Source organism: Microtus oregoni, unplaced genomic scaffold, assembly GCF_018167655.1.
Source record: "Microtus oregoni isolate MIOR12 unplaced genomic scaffold, Mior012 000018F_ref0000195, whole genome shotgun sequence".
NCBI lineage: Eukaryota > Metazoa > Chordata > Mammalia > Rodentia > Cricetidae > Microtus > Microtus oregoni.
In genome coordinates this window covers 29,735,337-29,759,488 of record NW_024543077.1, presented here as the reverse complement: position 1 = coordinate 29,759,488, position 24,152 = coordinate 29,735,337, and the positions used below count along the sequence as shown (strand labels likewise).

General features: G+C 39.2%; 1 pseudogene; it reads left to right on the top strand.

Moving 5' to 3' along the window:
* The first annotated feature begins 5,794 nt into the window (after nucleotides 1–5,794).
* Nucleotides 5,795–16,433, top strand: LOC121458819 (annotated as a pseudogene).
* Nucleotides 16,434–24,152: the final 7,719 nt, after the last annotated feature.

The following is a 24,152-nucleotide window of genomic DNA, read 5'->3' as shown; positions in this document are numbered from 1 at the left end:
TCCAGGACAGGCTCCATAACCAGAGAAACCCTGTCTTGAAAAACCAAAAAAATAAATAATAAAAAATAAAATTTCCCCTCCAACCCAAAATCCTATACCAATTATAACCAACCCCTAAATGATGTCCCTAACCCTGAGGACAAACTTTGTTGGGAGAGGAGAGGAAGTCTTTTAGAATTACTTCCAGCTGTCATGGGGGTGATGTTCTTTCTTTAGGATCCTGTGAAAGTAAAATGATGGTTAAGTTCCAAGATTACTGTCTGGTATAATTGCAAATAGTCTGACTATTTGGTAAGGTTTTTCTGAGCTTCCTATAAGAAGGTCAATCCAGAACATTGTAAAAAGTGTACCATTTCAGCTAACTAAGATGGAACCATCTTGAGCATCTGGTACTCAAAACAGATCTTATAGTAGTGCTATTATCATCCTGATGTAATGATATCAACCAGGTTGACTTGTTGTGGGGCCCCATCTTCTTCCTGCAAATTTAAAAAGTACTGCAGGATAATCCATTGTTCATTGTGGAAAACTTATTATTTATATAGACATATACAGACATATATATTCAATGGCATGTACAATAGAGACAAAAATAGATATGAAGAGAAGTGAAAATTTTTCTTAATTTTAAAAGAAACTACTTATTTATACATTTTACATTGATATAGATATGGATGCTTCCTTTTGATACAAACTTGACATTATTTTTGTTAAAACATACTGTCTATGATGTTATATTCTTACTCAAGATATTTTACCTAATACAACTCACTTAAACATGCAATGAAAATTTCTAGTCCTCAAAAGTTTTATCATAAACAAATTAGGATATAAAGTACTGAAGGTGAGTAGTTTGTTACTTATTATAATTGAAATTATACTCAAGTCAGGTATGTTTTCAACATTATACAGAATTTTATTAGATGATTCAACTGAACATACTTTAGAGAAAATGTTTGCTGAAGTAAAGCAAACTTTGTCTCCTTGGGGATTAAAAATATACAGAATATTCTGAAAATATACAAAAGGGAGATTCTATTATTTATTCAGCATGTAAAATACTTTTACAAAAATTTGAGCCCTAAATTTAAAAATTAGGAGAGATTATTTGAGGAATCTTAATAATTTTCTGAAATTGCTGCAAGGCATTTACCATCTATAGTCCAATATTTGGGTAAAAAATTCAAAACAGTAATTAGAACCAAACTATAAAAGGTGACAAAGATTTAAATAGTCAAAGAGAATTATCATCTAAAGCAGTGAAAAAAATTGGTTTAGTGGAAATAAAATTATAGGACGCACATACGGATGGTTTGGATCTGAAGTTTGGTTATATTCAAGACATTTTCTTAATACAGGGTTTCTCTGTAGCCTTGGAACATGTACTGGAAGTAGCTCTTGTAGACCAGGCTGGCCTCAAACTCCACCTGCCTCTGCCTTCCAAGTGCTGGGATTAAAGGCATGAGCCACCACCTCATGGTCTTCATTCTAGGCATTTTAACCTCTATGCATTCCCCTATAGGAATTTTACTGCAGAGGAAAGATATTATTTTAAAATCAATATTTTTCCCACATAAACAGACAAAAAGCTATAAATTTATGTGGAAAAACATCTGAGTTGATATTAAAAAGAAAATTGAAACTTCATCTATTAGCAAGAATTGAACAAGGTTAAATTATAGACTGTTTTACTAATGTTAAAATTGAAACATAGTGGACAGCAAGTAAACACTGGCAAAGTGCTTGCAGTAATTTCTTGGGAGAGATTAACAACAAATATCTCTTTTGCCATAATATTAATAATCATAATGATCATCCTGAGTAATTTCAGACTTAAGGAAGCCTTTTGAGTTCAAGCATACCTGCTGTACTTCTTCCAGTAACCTTGAGGGCTGTGAATAACTTCTGCGTTAGCCAACAGAAAAAAGCATTTTGCCCAGCTGAAAGAGTCCATTTTTTCTATTAAGATTTGTGCTAGTGTTGGCCAGCCAGGGGCACTCCTTGTTAGTGATTAGAAGCTGCTTAGCTGAATCAGATAATGCACAGGTTTGAGCTGCCTCCAAGCACAGTGCAGGGAGGTTGGGAGCTGGCTGTACTGCTTTTTGATCTGCCTTTTGGCTATATTTAGTATATATGCTGGCTGAGAAATATACTCAGGCTGTTTTCTATTGACCTTTCATCCTCTAGGTCTAACCTATGATTCTGTCTTCATTTCTCTTAATCTAACTTTTCCTTAGCCTCAGCATCCCCTCCAAGGGAACCCCTAGGTGAATTTTGCTAGACTGATTAAATGGGGTATCCTGTCTCTGTAAGTCCTCAGACTGAATGTTGTTTCTACAAAACACTCAACCCTCAGCTCCTCTCTCATACCACCTTATATTCCTCTCTGTGTCCAGACATGTCACTTCCTATCTGCAACTCCTTAGAGATAGGATTAAAGATATGAGACACCAGCATTTGACGCTACAACAAACTAGTGTGACTACTGGGATTAAAGCTATGTGTCAGCCTTGCCTGTGGTGTAAGGCTGGCCATGGCATCTGTTTTACTTCATGATCTTCAGGCAAGCTTTATTATTAAAATATAAATGAAAAAATAAAGTTAAATAATGAGAAGCAAGCATCTGAGATCAAGAAGAGAAATGTAGAACTGTTTATCACCAAAGAGTATAAGAAATATTATGAGTACAAATTGGTGAAGGTCCATCATTTTCAAAGACAATGAATGATATGATTAAATTATAATTCACAAAATCAGCAATACAGATGACACTATTGACAAAACAAGAGACAAACACAAATATATACATATATATGTTTCTTAAAGAAGAACTGTAAGATTCTAATCAAAATCAATTCCAGAGAAATCACTGGCCATCATGCATCCTGTACTCTCCCTTTTTTTTTTTTTTTTTTTTTTTTGGTTTTTCGAGTAGAGACAGGGTTTCTTTTTTTTTTTTTTTCTTTTTGGTTTTTCGAGACAGGGTTTCTCTGTGGTTTTGGAGCCTGTCCTGGAACTAGCTCTTGTAGACCAGGCTGGTCTCGAACTCACAGAGATCTGCCTGCCTCTGCCTCCCGAGTGTTGGGATTAAAGGCGTGTGCCACCACTGCCTGGCTCTTGTTCTCTCCTTTACCAATAATAGAAAATGGGTTGAGTATTTCACCAAAATTTATAATATTCTCTTGAAGTCTTCTGATGTTTTTACTTTACAGAAAATAGTTTTGATTACTGAAAGCATCTCATTCTCTTTTGATAAGGAAAATGATGTCTGTTAGGATCACTACCATGTTGTTTCCTACAATTGGTGATTGAAACCAAGTCTGCACCACAGTGAGGAAATGAAATCATTTTAAATGGAATTTCAAGAGAACAGATTTTTAAAGAATCAGTGTACATGTAAAGCAACTTGCTTTACTCCAACTGCTCTATAAGTTCCAAGCACTTTTGAAAATAAGGTTACTGATATTTTTGTGTGTTTGTGCATGACAGAGAATATCACATACACAAAGACACACACACACATACAAAGACATATAGAAAGGAAGGTTGCTCAATTGGGAATATTAGAGATTTGTTAACTGTAGGCCCATATTTCTGTATGGTGTAGCAGTCAAGCATAAAAGCCATAGGCCTGGTATGAGCTAATCATGTAGCTCATCAGACAAGCTGTCTCTGCATAACAATAGCAAGAATGTATAGTTCCTTTCTTCTTTTATTAGAAATGTAGATCTCCTGAGGAGAGGTGTTGGCTGAAACTGGTCAGGATGTTTGGTGCCTATTTCTTGGTAATTTGGAAGAAGTCTTATACAGATGCTAATTGATGGCCTGCTAGACTGCTAGCATACACTTAGGTGAGGACCTGACTAAAAGCTCATTCACCTGGTTGCCTAGGAGACAGCCTAATGTGTTTTCCCACTCAATAATAAACGAAAAGAGATCTTCGAGAGATCTTGCCCTACAAGGATGACCCTGTAAATTGCATCTGATCATTCCTCGTGACTCCATTCCAGTCCAGTTAGGGAAAATAATTATCTGTGTTGGACCCACACGGGCTTCAACAATTAACCGATCAACTAGCATGTAGGTATCTGAATTCAGGTCATACACAAAAAGAATATGTGCTGAGCCACCTGCCCAGACACATAAAAGTCCAGTAAGTCAAGTCTTTCTCAGATTAATAAAACAAGAAAAACAAAACATAAAAAAAGAAAAAGATGACCCTTATGAAGACGATCTATAAAAATTATGATTATGTGTATGATAAGTTTTTACCATTAAATGAATACAAATAGCTTTGCCCAACAATTTATAACTGGACAATTGATAATAACTCAATATTCACAGTGGAAACACTCAGAAAGCTCAAGGGATTATGTATTGATTATACCAACACTTAAGTAGCAAAGATTCAAACATGAAGAAAGCAACAACTGGAAAACATAGAAATGCCAGGAAATAGAAAGAAGCAGGCATCAAAGATGAATAAAAGCAGTCTTTTAACATAAACTTTCCAAAAAACAATAATGACCTGATAAAATTAGAAATTTTCTGAATAAAATTGATGAAGGTCCATTATTTTAAAGATAACTAATAATATATTTAGATTACAGTCAGATTACAGAAAAAGTAGTATAAAAATCATGTATAATGACTTCTATACTTTCCACAATTAAATATAAATTAAAAAATGTGCACAATTTTTCTGAAAGCATTAAGGGGAAGGATATAAAAAGGCAAAAGCAGATGCAGAAATATATAGTCAACTTTTAATCAAAAGACCAAAGCAAACTCAGGCAAGGAAAAGTGTGATCTTGACCAATGTTACTCAGCTACCTTTGATTATATGTGTACAGAAATTAAATAAACACTGGGCTGGAGAGATGGCTCAGAGGTTAAGAGCATTGGCTGCTCTTCCATGAGTTCAATTCCCAGCAAGACTTGGTGGCTCACAAACATCTATAATGAGATCTGGCACCCTCCTTTGGCATGCGGGCATACATGGAGGCAGAATGTTGTATGCATAATAAATAAATAAATCTTTAAAAAAAAGAAAATAATAAACACAAACTGCACAACTTTCAAAAAGTTATATGAAAGTAACACTTAAACTGTTGTTTCTGGCTGGGCGGTGGTGGCACACGCCTTTAATCCCAGCTCTCTGGAGGCAGAGACAGGCGGATCTCTGTGAGTTTGAGGCCAGCCTGGTCTAAAAAGCTTGTTCCAGAACAGGCTCCAAAGCCACAGAGAAACCGTGTCTCGAAAAAAAAAAAAAAAAAAAAAAAAAAAAAAAAAAAACTTGTTTCTGCGCTGGAGAGATGGCTCAGAGGTTAAGAACACTGTTCTTCCAGAGGTTCTGAGTTTAATTCCCAGCAACCACATGGTGGCTCCCAACCATCTATAATGAGATCTGGTGCCCTCTTCTGGCCCGCAGGGATATGTGCAGGAAGAACCCTGTATACCTAATAAATAAATAAATAAACCTTTAAAAAAAAAACAAAAAACAAAAAACTGTTGTTCCTGACCTCCAATTACTCATATGTCTTCCAAAGACAGAAACCTCATGATATAGTTGCTCTCTTTGCAAACAGAGGCGATCTCTTGTGATGGCTCTCTAGCCCTTTGTGCTTTCTTCTGATTTCAGATATATGCTGCTCCACTGATGCCCAATCCCAAACAACCTAGAAAACTGATTTAAGGAGTAGTGGGGAAAGCAGGTGGTTGGAGATTCGTGCCTGAGCATTGGGCCGGGGGCCTATGGGGAGCCTGAGAGGGAGAGCCAGGGGTGCAGGGGACCATGGGAACAGCCTTCCCAAAGAGCACTGGTCCTGTGCCCCCCTCTACAGTTTCTGGGCACACCTGGGGAGTCCCTGGCAGGCAGGAGAAGGAGGAAGAGCCAGGACTACTTAAGGTGAACCCCAGGGATAGCATCATTGAGGGCCCAGAGCTAGAAGTGGTCAAAGCTTCAGGGAGTCAGGGAGATAGAGGAAGAGGATGAGAAGTTAAAGGAGCTACAAAATGAGGTAGAGAAGCAGATTAATAAAAGTACAACCCCAGGTAATGCTGGCTCAGTGATCTCATCTCTTGAGGAGAAGATGGAGGCTGATGCCAGTTCCATCTATGTTAGCAATGTGGACTATGGTGCAACAGCAGAAGAGCTGGAAGCTCACTTTCATGGCTGTGGTTCAGTCAACCCTGTTACTACAGTCTGTGCCAAATTCAGTGGTCCTGCCAAAGGATTTGCCTATGTAGAATTCTTAGACAAAGAGTCAGTGAGGACTTCTCTGGCTTTAGATGATTCCCTGTTTAGAGGGAGACAGATTAAGGTGATTCCCATTAGCACAACAGATGGGTTTCCAATGTGCCCAATACCGTGCATGAACTGCCAATTACAACAGCTCCCAGTCTTGATTCTGGGATCAAAAAAAAAAAAAAAGAGTTAAAAGAAAAGAAAGAAAAACAGAAGATGGAAAAATATTTTTTAAAAAAGATATACTATGGAAAGGGGAGAATCCCATAACTAACTGAGGAGGGACCTACTCTGTGTAGTAGGTCAGGCGCAGGGACTGGGGCAGTGGTGACATGTTCCCTCTGGAGATTCAATATAGACACTTTTCAAATGTGCAACCTGCTCACTGTTTGCCTGCTCTACTTCACTCTTTTGGGCCTGCTCAAGGGTAGGTGGGCATGGGTGGTAGGAGGGCTTTTTTTCAACCAGAGCTCTGGAAGGGCACCAATCTGTTCAGCTTGTTTCCTTCCCTCATCTTCTCCCTGCCTTTTGCAGACGCTGCCTGCCTTCTCCTGTCCTTTCAGTTCTAGGCAAAGTCTGCCTTTCTTTCCTAGGGGCTCCTGCTCCTCAAGATTGTCTGGTGAACTATTGTTTGCTTTTTTTTTTCTTTTTCTGTCTTGAGTGTCTTTCTTTGCAGGTTTTTGTACAGAAAAAAACTCACTCCCAGTGGATTCAGAGTGAATTACACTTACCCTTGAGGAAATACACTACTTTGTTTCGGGAAGTTTTGCAGTGTATTTTTGTTGTCGTTGTTGTTCAAGGAGGAGGAAGCTGGATTTTGTTTATTTTTTTAAACTCATTTAAAAGAAATGGGGTTTAGGCTGGGCGGTGGTGGTGCACGCCTTAAATCCCAGCATTCGGGAGGCAGAGGCAGGCGGATCTCTGTGAGTTTGAGACCGGCCTGTTCTACAAGAGTTAGTTCCAGGATAGGGTCCAAAACCACAGAGAAACCGTCTCAAAAAACAAACAAACAAAAAAAAAAAGCATGGGGTTTTTTAAAAACTGTGTCATAAATAAACTTGTCTATGGAAAGAAAGAAATATGATTTAAAATTTATTTTCTCGCATGGCAATGGTGGTGCACGCCTTTAATCCCAGCACTCGGGAGGCAGAGGCAGGTGGATCTCTGTGAGTTCGAGAACAGCCTGGTCTACAGAGCTAGTTCCAGGATAGGCTCCAAAGCCACAGAGAAACCCTGTCTCAACCCCCCCCCAAATAATAATAAAATAAAAATAAAATAAAATAAAAATAAATAAATAAAAAAATTAAAATTTATTTTCTCCTACATGGATTATGGTCCAAGATGTGAATTATGCTCTATCTACCTGCCCAACACTATGCACTCCTGAGAAAAGTCTGCAGATTAGAAAGTCTTTTGTCCTCTGGAAATAAGCTTCACTGGATCACACCTTTGCAGCTAGTGGCAGGATTACATTAAAAGCATTCTAATCATGCATCGCTAGAAGATCAATATCATCCCTTCCTTCCAGTTCCTAAACTATTTGTAATCTTTATAACACAAATCTGAAATTGGAATGCAATACTGACAACTTCTGGAATCTAGATCTTCAGTTTTCTTATCTCTCTTCCCACTGCACACCAAGAGCAGTGTCCACGTGTATACTCTGGACAATCAGCATCATATCCTGAATTTCCAGAGTCTCCCCTTCCCCAATAAATTCATATACAGGGAGGCTCAGAGGATAAGGGCCACTGCCAACATGAACCACATGGACCAACATGACTACAGTCTTGTTCATGATCAGTCCAAGTCATAGCAGAAATGACAGTTCAACAGATCTGAACACCCAACACTCACCACGGTATAGCTTGTGATCTTCCTTACTACTCCTTCCAGCAGAGGCAGAATAGAATTATGGAAAGAACCCACAACCTGTCTGCCACTAGTACTCCTGATTTCGAACCCTTCCCAGAATTCCTCACAGGCTAGGGCCACCCAGCTGAGCCTCACAATATGAGCAGCTCCTCTATCAAAGATCAAATGACTCAGACAGCACAGTCCTTCCAGTTCTGCCCTCCCAGCCCAGCAGACAGGGACCTAGTTTAGAAAGACTGTATTTAGTACACCTTATTCTACTCTCCTACAGCACATCCTGTTTCTCATCCAAAGCACAGGGTCCTTTCTGTGCACATTCCATTGTACACTCACTTTCCAGTGCAGCCATCCCACTGCCTCAGAGATGGGAAATCCTGCAGACAAACACAGGTCACATTCATAAAGTAATCACTCTTCCTGTGTGACTGTGTTTATTTTGTAACTGTTGTTAGACAAAAACAGACCATGAATTAGAAAACAATCAGGATCATGTTAGGGCTTGGAGGGAGCAAAGACAATGTGAATATGTTGTACTTTTAATCTCAAAAATTATTTTGAAAAGTTGAAACAGGCTTTATGACCCTGTGCTCCAGAGATTAGGGATTTGTATTAGAGCACAATATATATTTCTCATGTATTTTCCCTAAAGATGAAGATCTTATTCCACAAAAGTAATGGTCCTGTTAAGCAGGGACACAACATTTTACCCAGATCATCTATTTTGGATAAACTACTGTAAATATCACAGATTAGGTTTCAAGATAAGGTCAGTCCATACCCAGATTGCCATTGTCTGTGGATTGCAAACAATGGTCAATCAGGATAATAATACAGCATCACAACTGACTAACTGATTCCACATAAGTAATCTCAGTTGAAAGAGGAAAGCTCTCACCCTCAGGCTAACCTCTCACTTCCTGTACCATGTCTCCACCAGTTTCAAAGTTGGTCAATGAGTTCAATTCTTATAACAATCCCTCTATATTTCTATGTCCCCAGTAAAAGTCAGAAAGATCAACAGACACTCATTAACTGCTCTATTTTTCTTTCTAACTGACTAGTGAAGGACAAACCTGGGAAGAGTTGCAGGACTGTCCTCCCAGAACTGGGCAGGAGAGGCAGAATTAGGTGTTCAAAATAATTCTCAATTTTTTTTTTCGAGACAGGGTTTCGCTGTAGATTTGGTGACTGTCCTGGAACTAGCTCTTGTAGACCAGGCTGGTCTCGAACTCCCAGAGATCTGCCTGCCTCTGCCTTTTGAGTGCAGGGATTAAAGGTATGTGCCACGACCGCCCAGCAAAATAATTCTCAATTACACAGCATGAGGCAAGCCTAAAGTATAGGAGACGTTGATCGACATAGAAATCAACATAACTTGAAAGAAATGAAATGAAACTATTAATGACTTAGAAACATTGGATAACAGAAACACATAGAGATAAGAGGAGCAATACAATAAAAGAAAGTATTTGAGCCGGGCTGTGGTGTCGCACGCCTTTAATCCCAGCACTCGGGAGGCAGAGGCAAGCGGATCTCTGTGAGTCTGAGGCTAGCCTGGTCTACAAGAGCTAGTACCAGGACAAGCACCAAAAGCTATGGAGAAACCCAGTCTCGAAAATTCAAAAAAAAAAAAGAAAGTATTTGAAACTGATACCAAAAAGTGTTTTTTTTTTCTTTTTCTTTTTTTCTTTTTTTTTTTTTTTTCGAGACAGGGTTTCTCTGTGGTTTTAGAGCCTGTCCTGGAACTAGCTCTTGTAGACCAGGCTGGTCTCAAACTCACAGAGATCCACCTGCCTCTGCGTCCCGAGTGCTGGGTTTAAAGGCGTGCCATACCACCGACAGGCCCCAAAAAGTGTTTTTTAAAGTGATGATAATAATGCACTTTTAGATGGGCAGTGTGGCTCATCCCTAGGAGAGGGGATGTCATTAACAAGAGATAGATTGATGGTGCCCATATACATATGTTGACTTCTGAGATCTGTAACCTGACACATAGAGTTAGGAAATGGCCTGTTTTGCAAATCTCCAAGTCGACATAACTCTGTCAAGCAAGATTGATCATATTTCTTACCAAATTGAATTTCTTACCAAATTACAGATTGAATACAATGCTCATCAAAATCCCAGAAAATTTCTTCAAAGATTTCAAAAGAATGGTATTCAAATTCATATGAAAAAAAACAAAAAAAACCCAGGAAAACCAAAACAATCGTGTACAATAAAAGAACTTCTGGAAGCATCACAATCCCTGACTTCAATCTTTACTACAGAGCTACAATACTGAAAACAGCCTGGTATTGGCATAAGAACAGACAGGAGGAACAATGGAACCAAACAGAAGACCCAGATATCAACCCACACATCTTTGAACACCTGATTTTTGACAGGGAACCAAAAAAATATCAAATGGAAAAAAAAGAAAGCATAGTTAACAAGTGGTGCTGGCATAACTGGATATCAACATGTAGAAAAATGAAAATAGACCCATATCTATCACCATGCACAAAACTCAAGTCCAAATAGATCAAAGACCTCAACATGAAGCCAGCCATACTGAAACTTATAGAAGAGAAAGTGGGAAGTACTCTTGAAGGCATTGGCACAGGGAACCACTTCCTAAATATAACCCCAGCAGCACAGACAATGAGAGAAACAATTAAATGGGACCTCTTGAAACTGAAAAGCTTCTGTAAAGCAAAGGACATCGTCCACAAGACAAAGTGACAGCCTACAGAATAGTAAAAGATCATCACTATCCCCACATCAGTCAGAGGTCTGATCTTTAGAATATACAAAGAACTCAACAAATTGGACACCAAAAGAACACATCATTCAATAAAAAATGGAGTAAAGACCTAAACAGAGAACTCAACAGAGGAATCTAAAATGGCTGAAAGACACTTAAGGAAATATTCAATATCCTTAGTCATCAGAGAAATGCAAATCAAAACAACTCTGAGATTATAACTGACACCTGAATATATGGCTAAGATCAAAAATACTGATGACAACTTATGCTGGAGAGGTTTTGGGGAAAAGGGAACACTTCTGCATTGCTGGAATGAATGCAAGCTGATGCAGCCCCTTTAGATGTCAGGGTGGCAATTTCTCAGAAAATTAGGAAACTACCTTTCTCAAGACCCAGTAACAGGCTCCAAAGCTACACAGAGAAACTGCGTCTCAAAAAACCAAAACAAACAAAAAAAAAACAGAACAAAACAAAAAACTACAATAAGAAAATTGTAGAGCTCAATAAATACCAATTTAAAAAAGCTTTTTTTTTTCTCCAAAAGCTATGGAGAAACCCTCTCTCGAAAATCAAAAAAAAAAAAAAAAAAAAAAGGAAAAAGAAAGAAGGTATTTGAAACTGATACCAAAAAGTGATTTTTAAAGTGGTGATAATAATGCACTTTTAGATGGGCAGTGTGACTCAGGCCTTTAATCCCAGCACTCAGGAAGCAGAAGCAGGCAGATCATTGTTAGTTGGAGGCCAACCAGGTCTACAAGAGCTAGTTCTAGGACAGGCTCCAAAACTACAAAAAAATCCTTTCTCAAAATACCAAAAAAAAGTGCACTTTTAAGATTAAATAAAATTTTCTATATTGACTTTAAAAAAGAGTAGTCTCTTCCCTAGGAGAGGGGATGTCATTAACAAGAGATAGATTGATGGTGCCCATATACATATGTTGATTTCTGAGATCTGTAACCAGACACATAGAGTTAGGAAATGGCCTGTTTTGCAAATCTCCAAGTCGACATAACTCTGTCAAGCAAGATTGATCATATTTCTTTTTTTTTTTTTTTTTTTTGGTTTTTTGAGACAGGGTTTCTCTGTGGGTTTGGACCCCATCCTGGAACTAGCTCTTGTAGACCAGGCTGGTCTCGAACTCACAGAGATCCGCCTGCCTCTGCCTCATATTTCTTACCAAATTAAATTTCTTACCAAATTACAGACTGAATACAATGCTCATCAAAATCCTAGAAAAATTCTTCAAAGACTTCAATAGAATGGTATTCAAATTCATATGAAAAAAAAAACAAAAAAAACCCAGGAAAGCCAAAACAATCGTATACAATAAAAGAACTTCTGGAAGCATCACAATCTCTGACTTCAATTTTTACTACAGAGCTACAATACTGAAAACAGCCTGGTATTGGCATAAGAACAGACAGGAGGAACAATGGAACCGAACAGAAGACCCAGATATCAACCCACACATCTTTGAACACCTGATTTTTGACAGGGAACCAAAAAAATATCAAATGGAAAAAAAAGAAAGCATAGTTAACAAGTGGTGCTGGCATAACTGGATATCAAGATGTAGAAAAATGAAAATAGACCCATATCTATCACCATGCACAAAACTCAAGTCCAAATGGATCAAAGACCTCAATATGAAGCCAGCCATACTGAAACTTATAGAAGAGAAAGTGGGAAGTACTCTTGAAGGCATTGGCACAGGGAAGCACTTCCTAAATATAACCCCAGCAGCACAGACACTGAGAGAAACAATTAAATGGGACCTGTGAAACTGAAAAGCTATTGTAAAGCAAAGGACACGGTCAACAAGACAAAATGACAGCCTACAGAATAGAAAAAGATCATCACTAACCCCACATCAGTCAGAGTTCTGATCTTTAAAATATACAAGGAACTCAAGAAATTGGACATCAGGGCTGGAGAGATGGCTCAGTGGTTAAGAGCATTGCCTGCTCTTCCAAAGGTCCTGAGTTCAATTCCCAGCAACCACAGGGTGGCTCACAACCGTCTGTAAAGAGGTCTGGCGCCCTCTTCTGGCCTTCAGGCATACACACAGACTATTGTATACATAATAAATAAATAAATATAAAAAAAGTTTAAAAAAAAAAAAGAAATTGGACATCAAAAGAACACATAATTCAATATAAAAGGGAGTAAAGACCAAAACAGAGAACTCAACAGAGGAATCTAAAATTGCTGAAAGACACTTAAGGAAATATTCAATATCCTTACTCATCAGAGATATGCAAATCAAAACAACTCTGAGATTATAACTGACACCTGAATATATGGCTAAGATCAAAAATACTGATGACAACTTATGCTGGAGAGGTTGTGGGGAAAAGGGAACATTTCTGCATTGCTGGTATGAATGCAAGCTGGTGCAGCCCTTTAGATGTCAGTGTGGCAATTTCTCAGAAAATTAGGAAACTACCTTTCTCAAGACCAAGTAATACCACTTTGGGGAATATATCCAAAGGATGCTCAATCGTGCCACAAGGACATGTGCTCAACTATGTTCATAGCAGCTTTGTTTGTCCTAGCCAGAACCTGGAAACAACCTAAATGCTGCTCAGCTGAAGAATGGATAAGAAAAATGTGGTACATTTACACCATGGAGTGCTACACAGCAGAAAAAATAATGACATCTTGAAACTTGCAGGGAAATGGATAGAACTTGCAAACATTATTTTGCATGAGGTAACCCAGACCCAAAAAGACAATTATCACATGTACTCACTCATAAGTGGTTTTAAATCACAAAGCAAAGAAAGCCAGCCTACAGACCACAAGTCCTAGATCTTAGACAAAAACGAGGATGCTAAGAGAGACTTACAGAGCTCTAATCTACATGGGAAGTATAAAGTATAAAAAGACAAGATCTCCTGAGTAAACTGGGTGCATTTGGACCTTGGGAGAGGGTTGAAGTGGGGAATGGAGAGGCAGGGAGTGAAGCAAAGAAAATTGTAGAGCTCAATAAATACCAATAAAAAAAGATCGATCATATTTGCGGAGGATGGTTGTCTAATTGCAAAATCAATGTTTCTTGACTCAAGATAACCTTCCTATTCTGAACACCCACACAATGTGGTCTGTGTTCATTCACATGACATTAATTTACACATGCTGGGCAATTACAAACCTCTCCTGCTACCACAGTCAGGCCCTTTTCCACAGCGGTTGCTCCAACAGCTGATTGCCTATGCTTTGCCCCTGCAGTGCACACAATAGTCGATTCTTCCTATTGTGGTCTGAGGAGAGAAGAAATGCTCCATATGCAAATCCTTTTCCTGCAACTGCATTGGGCAGTCAACTATATGCCTCAAATGCATTATTTTATTTTATTGGTTTTTTTTTTTTTTGAGACAGGATATCTCTGTAGCTTTGCTGACTGTCCTGGAACTAGCTCTTGTATACCAGCCTGGCTTCAAACTCACAGAGATCTGCATGCATCTGCCTCCCGAGTGCTTGGATTAAAGGCATGCATAACCACTACCCAGCAAATACATAATTTTATTACTGTGAGTTGGTACAGTCACGTAAGAACTTTGAAGGTGTAAAATAGAGGACACTCAAGGTTGCCCAGGAAAGCAACAAAGAGGGACCAAAGCCACCTGAGTCAACATAACAGAAGTTGTCTCAGAAGCAATATTTCTATCGGGACAGAAATGCAGCTCTTCTAGAATTAATATGCCTTCCCACTGAGAAATCACATCACACACTTAGGAGATTAATAAAAAATAGTATCTTTAATGATGTTATGCAATGATCTCTGTCCAAAGCTCAAGGGACAGAGGTTAAATAGATATTTGCATTAAATATATGATGTTAGTCATAAGTATCCCTTAGGATAATGGTCCAGATTATACTCTGAACAATTGAAATAGGAACAGGCAATATGCCAGTCTAAATATATAGGCAAAAATATTCTCAGAATATTTTCTTAAGTATGCCCGTGACCTGTTACAGCAGGTCATTCTTCACTGACAGGGTTCTAAGGTGAAGATCACAAGGGAGGAGAAAGACTGGACTGGACAAGTAAAAGATAAAAAAGATAGGGTGGGGAGGTGTTGCAGAAGATAAGTCCCAGCCTAGTAAGCTTCTTAAGAAAAATAGCATCTTAGTAGAGCAGTGGTGGGGCACGCCTTTAATTCCTGCCAGCAGATCTCTGTGAGTTCAAGGCCAGCCTAGTCTATAAAAGCTTGTTCCGGGAAGGGCTCCAAAGCTACAGAGAAACTTGAAAAACCAATAAAAAAAAAAAAAAGGAAAAAAGAAAAATAGCATCTTGCCAGGTGGTGGTGGCTTATACCTTTAATCCCAAGACACAGGGAGAAGAACCCTGTGCCTCTCTGTGAGTTCAAAGCCAGCCTGGTCTATTACTTCCTAGGGGGAAATGAAAGAATTACATGAAGTCAGCAGAAACTATGATACAATGAGACAAATTTAGGGAGAGGCTAGTCCAACAATTCTACACAAAGGGTATACAGGGTATTTCGAAATCTTTGCTACATCCAGAATGGCCTCGATACTGAGAACCATAGCTCCATATGGTGGGAAAGGTTGAGTTGTCAAGATCTGAAGCAACCCCTCCACAAAGGCCTGGGCACCAAACCATTATGGGCTCTCCAATACACATTCCTGGTTTTCGAAAAGGAGCTCTGTTTTAGTATCAATACATCAGTTCCTTAGGGAAACTCACAGGCTTATGTCCCAGGCTGTTACTAGGTCAGCAATAATGTCCCTCCTCCCTGCGTGAGGTCCTAAAGGAAAGCCTTGATTGATCAGGCCAGTCATTCACACAACAGTGTTTTACATTTCAAATATATGTCACCCGGTAATATTGCTCTTCTGACAGAACTATGCCTCTCTCAAAAAGAAAACTGGAACTTTATGGCATGCCAGGTCTTAAGGTTGGTTGTGACCTGTAATGTCTCCTAGAGCAGCTTGTTAACAGGTCTATTTTTTGATATTTGGTTGGGTCTAGTGATTTTTTTTTGTTTCAAGACAGGGTTTCTTTGTAGCTTTGGAGCCTGTCCTGGAACTCACTCTTGTAGATCAGGCTGGCCTTGAACTCACAGAAATCCACCTTCCTCTGCCTCAAGAGTATTGGAATTAAAGGTGTGCACCGCCAGCACCCAGCAGTGACTTTTTATTTTTAACTCAGTGATGGCTTCTTTGAAATGGTTTGGAGTCAAATATATGGACAATCCTGATAAACAATGTATACCTGGGCATTCTAAACTCTACCAGCCCTCATTAGCATAGACTCACAGTTTGGGTGTTTTAGACGCATTTCTCCCTCTGATAAATTCTACTTTGTGAGACTGAGTTATTTTTTAAGCATTGGTCAATCTATTGTATCACCAATTCTACTCTTCTACATTATGACACAGTAGTGGAGAGCTACACGACATGTGAGATGCCTTTGATAACGTCCACAAATTTAAAAATAAATTCAGATTATATTTAAAGCTTAAATGCAAAGTGCTCAATATCGAGAAGGTACTGGAGAAACGAGGCTTCTCTGAGTTTGGCAACTTGTTTCCATGAATGCAGGAACCCTGTTGAAATTGACTAGGAAGGTGTTTGTACACGCAGCTTCCTGCTCCCAATACTCTAAGCAGATGAAGCCACAGAGCAAAGTTATTCAGAAGCCTTCCCCTAGGCCCATGAGTTACCAGGGACCATGAGGGACTTCACAATACAGGGAATGTGGCGGCAGGTTCCCACCCAGACCCGTGGAGGTAACAACATAGTGTTTTCCGCACCTCGCCCTCTGCTCCTCCCCATCAGGAGACAGCTTTCCCTCACTCACCATCTTGTGCTTCTCCATTTTCCCAAAGTTCTCAGCTCATCGTCTCCCTGCAACAGCAACTGCACCCGAGAACGGGAATCCACTGGCGCCAGCTCCTCTTCAAACCAAGACTGAAGGCGGCTGCCAGGAAGAGACCTGCACTGCTTCTGACTGGCAGGTCACCTGGAGTGCTGATTGGCTAGTGAGTCCTGAGTGGCTAGAGCACCACCCATAGGGGGGTACAGTGTGCTTAAAGAGACAGAATACTCGTTCCTGTCCAATCCATTCACCCCAACAGAGAACTTCTCCAGATCTGAGAATACATGCATTTAATAGCACTGGCCGCTGGCTACTAAAGCAATCAATGTCGACTTCTTGCACTCCTAGGAACTTTCCCTTTTTCTTCCAGCACACTGTGTGACTTGTACGGTGCACTGTGCTAGGCGGGTGGAGCAATTTCCTGTCCCACAGATGTAAGGATGCCTAGAATACTAACAACTAGAGAGTTTTAAAGTTACAAAATGAAATATTTGTTCTGTGGCTTCACTCTGAGGTCAGATGAACTGGAGGTACTTTTTACATGGTTTTCACAGGGATTTCACACAACAGAAAAGAGAAAAGCAGGAACCAGGTCTCAATCAAGATGATTGGTCTTTTCCCCATCGGAAAGCTGTATGATGACTCCATTGTTTATGGGTTTTATTCCTGAAATTCGAAGCAAACTCCAGGCAAATGAATAATAATAAAAAGGGTAGTGTTCATGGAAATTTGAATATGTAGAGAATAATGGAGCTAGAAAGAATGTCTTCATGAGCACTATTGTTAGCCAGCACTTCTTCCTCTATAGTCAGGTGAATAAAATATACAGCTGCAGTATTTAAGATTCTCTACATGACCAAGACAGGTAGAATGATTCTCACCATGGATGTAAAAAGTAGGCTTCTTAGAATGTCTCACAAGCTGGGGTCCACTTAACTTAAGAACAGCTGCATACCAATGGCAATTGAGGAATCCAATAGCTTGCTTCTCAGCCTTTTGTCTAAGATCAAGAGAAGGATCCAGTAGTTGTTCTGCCCACAAGGATCTGTGACTCAGCTGATTTTAAGTATTAACCAAAATTACAATGACTAATGCTAGTAAAGGGATGAATTTGGTAGCCAGTGCCACTGCACAGAAGCAAAAAAAAAAAGATTTTTCTTCTTCAAAATACTTTATACGTGACTGCTGCTGCCAGAAATTAAGATGCTGATTAAAGTTGGGTCATAGTCTTTGTTTGATTCAGTTTTTTGGTTTTTTGTTTGTTTGTTTTGTTCTGTTTTGTTTTTTGTGATTTCAAGACAGGATTTTTCTGTGTATTTGTAGAACTCATTCTGTAGTCCAGACTGGTCTCAAATGTAGGGAATCCCACTACCTCTGCTCATGAGTGATGGTGTTAAAACTGTTCACAGACATGGGTGGGAGAGATGGCTCACTGGTTAAGTGTGCAGAAACACCAAGCAGCTTAAGGTGGGTCCTATCATCTCAAATTATACAGATTAATGGAGGATTTTCTCATTTCAAAAACCTTTAAGTAAAATGTCCCAGGTTTAATCAATTCTTTGTGTATTGGATGATCCCAGAGGTAGTCAGTTTTACTACCAAAAATAGCCAGACATTTCAACAGCCAAGACAGACGAAATGATAAAAAAAAAAAAAAAAACCTTGCCTGAGGTAGGCACAAAGAGCTTGGGAGTTGTTATCAAAACAGTGTTTTTCCTCAACAAATAAAACATGGAGATTTTACTTAGGGAGTCTGAATATGCTCATGCAATGTTCTCCCTTTCCTTAAGCATGCTCAGTTAACAAATCCACTTGTCACAGTGTAATAGCAGAGACATTTAGGGATATTCTTACCTCAATATTATGTAGGAACAAATGTATATTAGACAAATGATGGAAAGAAATGTGTCTGGTATGTTCATATTGTGCCATTAAGGTCTTGCTTGAAAATCAAGAGGATGACACTGTGAAAAGTCGACTATCAATCTTGATGCTTATTCTAAAAGATAACTTTATCAACACCATAATTTTCACAAACACAAAAGAAGGGGACACAAAACCAGAAAACTTCAAGGAAAAGTTACCTAACAGCCCTATATACAATGCTTCTGGAGGAACAGTTATGATGATCTCTATTAATCTCAGAGAAAACTGCTTTTGCTCTGAGCAGTCTGACTAGGCAGAAGGCCACAGCTGCTATATAGTCTACAAACAAAAAAATTACACAACCCAGGAAAAGAAGAAACCTGAATAACATACCCCGGTACAGGAAGACAATTATCACATGTACTAACTCATATGTGATTTTCAAACATAAAGCAAAGAAAGCCAGCCTACAAACCACAAATTCAGAGAACTTAGACAACAATATGGATACTAAGAGTGCCTTACATAGATCTAATCTACATGGGAATTAGAAAGTAGAAAAAGACAAGATCTCCTGAGTAAATTAGGAGCATGAGGATCATAGGGGACGACTGAAGGGGGAAGGGGAGAGACAGGAAGAGGAGCAGAGAAAAATGTAGAGCTCAATAAATATCAATCAAAAATATGCAAGCACATGCCATTAATTCAATTCACTGAGAAAAACTGAACATTTGACAGTGGGTCACAGAAATTACTTGGTACAAGTGAGAAGTGTTAAGTCTGGACCTTAGCCTCCAGCCCCTGGCATCCATCCCAGCCCCTCTGGTCTGGGAATTGCATTATCCTGGACTCTAAATCCCAGCATTCCAGGTCCTGACCTGTCCCTGGGGAGGGGTTGGGACCACTCCCACAGTGCCTTTAGGTGGGTTCCTAGAGGAGAAACACGTGGTTCTGGGTTTGCATGGGCTCCCCGTTGTCCTGTCTCCCCCACATGTGCTCAGTCACCGGAGAGCACTGTATTTAATAAAATAATGGGCATTTTGATTTGGTTTCATTTCACTTAATTGGACTTCTTTGTGCTGGCAGAGCTGTGCCTTCTTGGGTTTTTTTCTTAACAAGAAAGAAACACAGAACACACAGCGAACACTCTTCGGAGTTTATTAGAAGGGGTGTGCACAGGCCTCGGAAGTCAGTGTGTAGAGAGAGGGAGGAAGATGGCTCATCCAGCTTTTAAAATCTGCCTAGAGCCGGGCAGTGGTGGCACACGCCTTTAATCCCAGCACTCGGAAGGCAGAGACAGGTGATCTCTGTGAGTTCGAGGCCAGCCTGGTCTACAAGAGCTAGTTCCAGGACAGGAACAAAATAGCTATGGAGAAACGCTGTCTCGAAACCCCCCCTCCCAACAAAAAAGCTGCCTAGTGTATGCACACAGGAGTTTGATATGGATACTACATATGCAAAAGAAAACTAAAGAAGATCATGGGAATCCAAACTGCAAAGGAAGACGTTGAGCTTTTGCTATTCACAGATGATATGATAGTATACATAAGTGATGCCAGAAACTCTATCAGGGAATTCCTACAACCCATAAATAACTTAAGTAAGGTGACAGGAAACAAGATGAGCTCAAAAAATGAGTAGCCCTCCTATATACAAATAATATAGAAGAGCAGGGCGATGGTGGAGCACGCCTTTAATCCCAGCACTCAGGAGGGTGAGGCAGCTGGATCGCTGTGAGTTCAAGACCAGCCTGGTCTACAGAGCTAGTTCCAGGACAGGCTCCAAAGCCACAGAGAAACCATGTCTCAAAAAAAAAAAACCCAAAAGCAAAAAACAACAACAACAACAACCAAAATAGCCATTTCTACAGCCAAGACAAAAGAAATGAGAAAAAATTACTCTTGCAGGAGGCACAAAGTGCACGGGAGTTATTTTCAAAACGGTGTTTTTCCTCAACAAAGAAAGAATAGGGATTTTCCTTAGGATGTCTGAACACACTCATGTAATGTTCTCCCTTTTCTTAAGCATACTAAATTAACAAATCCACGAGTGAACATGATTCCAATGTAAAAACAGATATTTAGGGAATTCTTACCATGAAGTCTTGTAGGAACATATCTAAATTAGACAAATGATGGAAAGAAATGTCTCTGGCATGTTCATATTTTACCATAAGGTCTTAGCTGAAAATCAAGTAGATGACATTGTGAAAAGTTGATTGTCAATCTTGATGATCAATCTAAAAGATAACTGTACCAACACCATATATCTCACAGACACAAAAGATAGAGAACACAAAACCAGAAAACTTCAGGAAAAGTCACCTAACAGCCCTCTATACAGTGCTTCTGGATGAACGGTTATGATGATCTCTGTTACTCTCAGAGCAAAGCTGATTTTGCTCTGAGCAGGGTGACAAGACAGAAGGCCACAGCTGCTTCCATGCAAGGTAAGAAGGAGTCCATTTTAACTAGACCTGGCTTGCTGTCTGTCTCGGGGTCAGGACATCACTGTAGAGAATTTCATTCTTTCTTTTTCCTAACCTTAAAAAATCTGTGTATAGGCTTGCATGTGCCTATACACAGTACCTACAGAGGGCAGAAGAAGGGATGAGATACCTGGGACTTTAATCAGAACAAATGGTGAGCTAGCATGCAGGGTCCAGGAATGGAATCAGGGTCCTCTGTGAAAACACCCAGTGATGAGCCATCTATCTAGGCCCTCTTTTTAATTTAAAATTAATCTTTAAAATTTGTTAATCAAAAGACAATATATCATTTTTTATCTCTTCCATCTCTGCCACAATTCCCTTCCAACTTCATCCTTGTTAAGTGTGGGTAAATATGTATGCTGAAATACATAAATATGTCATGCCCAAATATGCAGTCTCCAAAAAGCCAACAAGGAGATCAAGTCCTATATATAAAAGCAAAGAGCCTTTATTTTATGCAAGTTTGCAAACTCAGTCTCTCTGCATGTCCTGTGTATTGGAATAACTGGAGAGCCTTAAGCAGAGGTAGAGTTTGGTTTTTATAGTATTCAAGGTGGGGATGAGTGGTTTCTAAGGTTCAGGACCCCTGATTGGTTGACATTTGCCTAGGGGTGTCCTGGTGAGTGTGTGCTGGCAGATAATCCTATCTAAAATGGTTGGAATGTTAGGCATTTCCTTTGGATGGTCTATTTTTGGGTGGTGCTTGGGTAATCTCAGTTTATATTGATATGGATTTTTGTAAATTGATTCAAATTTACAGTTGTTTTGTTAGAAAATTATATATATATATATACACATATATTTGTTTCTAATCTCAAAGTATTGTACCTATATACCTTATTTAACAATTCAATGCAAATTTGTAGGCCTTGAAAGTTATTACATCAACTAATTAGAATATTATGAAATATAAATTAGTAGTCATCAATTATAATCCATCTTGTAGTTATATTAGGCATATTTTCAAGGTCAAGCTGAGATATATTTTAGATAGTCTATGACAATTGGGCATGACTTACCATGGGTATGTTTTTTTTTTTTTTTTTTTTTTTTGGTTTTTCGAGACAGGGTTTCTCTGTGGTTTTGGAGCCTGTCCTGGAACTAGCTCTTGTAGACCAGGCTGGTCTCAAACTCACAGAGATCCGCCTGCCTCTGCCTCCCGAGTGCTGGGATTAAAGGCGTGCGCCACCACCACCCGGCCCCATGGGTATGTTTTTCTCTGTAAATGGGACCAAAAAAAGGGAGTAGAAGTTTATGTTCTGTCTTTATTAGTCAGAGCTGGTACAATCATGCCTGTTGGTCATCATAGCTCTTGGGAAATTTACAGAACAGGATCATCTAGAACAGTGGCATCTACCTAGTTCTCTATTTCTGAGTTTATTTTTCCTTTGAACCCTGAATAAATTGTTAAATACACTTTTGTGGGTTCTCACTTCAATAGGAAGCATGGTGGTGTGCACGCAGACTTGGTACTAAAGAAAGAGCTCAGAGCGCTACATCCAAATCACCAGGCAGCAGGTAGTGAAAAATACTTATATGTCCCTTGACCCAAGAATGAACAAGGAAAGTGGGCTACATTTACATAACTGAGTACTACACAGTAAAATAATGACATCTTGAAATTTGCAGGCAAATGGATGGATCTAGAAAACACTATTTTGACTGAGGTAACCCAGACCCAGAAAGAAATATTGTACGTACTCACTCATAAGTAACATTTAGACATAAAGCGAAGAAAAACCAGCCTAAAATTCACAATTCCAGACAACCTAGACAACAAGAGGACCCTAAAAAAGGCATACATGAATCTAATATACATGGGAAGTAGAAAAAGACAAAGTCATGACATCTGTTAGTTCTCAAACACAGTGGTGTTTGTTTATACAGCTTGTTCCCATGTAATAGAAAAGAACTTTTCCATTCCTGCTATTGACATGATATTTTTATGAATTCTGATGTCATCATCACATTTCCAAACAATAATTATTCACTTTCTACATTTCCTTATGCTAGAGGACCTGACAGACACATATGGGACCTAACATGTGATATATACATATGACAAAGCCTATTCCTGATTATATCTTGAACCTGAAGAAACAATGGAGTCAATTCTACATCGTCTGGTATAAATTCTGTGGTTTCAATATGCAAAGTTACTTTTTCTGCATATTGCAAATCAATAACTATGTTGAGAAGTCCTTTAAAATCCCTTAGTACAGAAAATAGAACACTAAGACAAATAACTATTAAAGGGACTAAAGATAATCTAAGATAAACTATAATTATGCTCTAAACCTACATCATCCAAACCTCTCCAGAATCACAAAAGTTCTAATCAATTGATTGTTCTTGCAGACGGCCCAGTATAGGTGTGGCGTTCTTCTGGGAACAACTGTTCACAGTTGTTTAGTCCTGTGCCATTAGGCAGAAATTCACAATCACTGGAAAGGTTACTGAGAAGTTCCTTTATGACATAGGACCTAGAAAACAGAGAGAAGGAATACACGAAAGGCCAGAGAAATATATAACTTGCACGGCACATCTCCAGTGACCTACTTCCTCCAACTATACTCTAAAGATCACAATAACCCCAAATGGTGCCACCATCTGGGAAACAAGTCAATAAGCATGTGAACTATGGGCTCATTTCATTTTCAAACTCTAACCATGGCAATGAACTCCTAAACACCAAAGCTAGACTTCACAATTGCTAGCCATTCTGTGTCATCGGTTTATCTAACATCTATCCATCTGTTCACACTGTTTTCATAACCTGCTTTCTAGGAGAGGGCAGTGGGGCACGGGGGGATGTTAAAGTCCTTAGTGCAAGAATTAGATACCTGATTTTGGGTTCCCAGCACCCAAATAAAATGTCAGGTTCTGGATGCCTATGCCTGTAATTCCAGGTCAGGGGAAGAAGCAGACAAGAAGATTCCTGGGATTTATTGATTAGTTAGAGTAGGAGAATTTGAGCGCTCCACTTTGAGATACTGTCTCAAAAAAAATTAGAAAGACAGATTGATAGGTACATAGATAGGTAGGGAGATAAAGCACTTGGAGTCCGATCTCAAGGCTA